The sequence below is a fragment of the Galeopterus variegatus genome, unplaced genomic scaffold (assembly GCF_000696425.1).
Source record: "Galeopterus variegatus unplaced genomic scaffold, G_variegatus-3.0.2 Scaffold3353, whole genome shotgun sequence".
Lineage (NCBI taxonomy): Eukaryota > Metazoa > Chordata > Mammalia > Dermoptera > Cynocephalidae > Galeopterus > Galeopterus variegatus.
In genome coordinates, this window is record NW_007729464.1 from 186401 (window position 1) to 186715 (window position 315).

Consider the following 315-nt stretch of genomic DNA (forward strand, 5'->3'; position numbering starts at 1 on the left):
AAAAGTCATATGAAATAAATGTATGATCACCAAATTTAAAGGACTGATACTAGCATATGTGGCATTTTCCAAGATATATTCTCATAACCTGGGGTTAAAGAATCTCTAATTTTGTATTCATTGCTTGCTATTTTCATTGTAAATATACAACCCAAATCTCCCAGCCCCAGGGCAGTTGTCAAGGAGGACAGAAAAATTCAAGTGGCAACTTCTTCATTCTCACCTTCTTACATGAAGCAACATATCATTGCTTGAGAACAAGGAATTGATACATGTATTCAAAGGTATCCAGGATTTATTTTAACTTGGTATGGT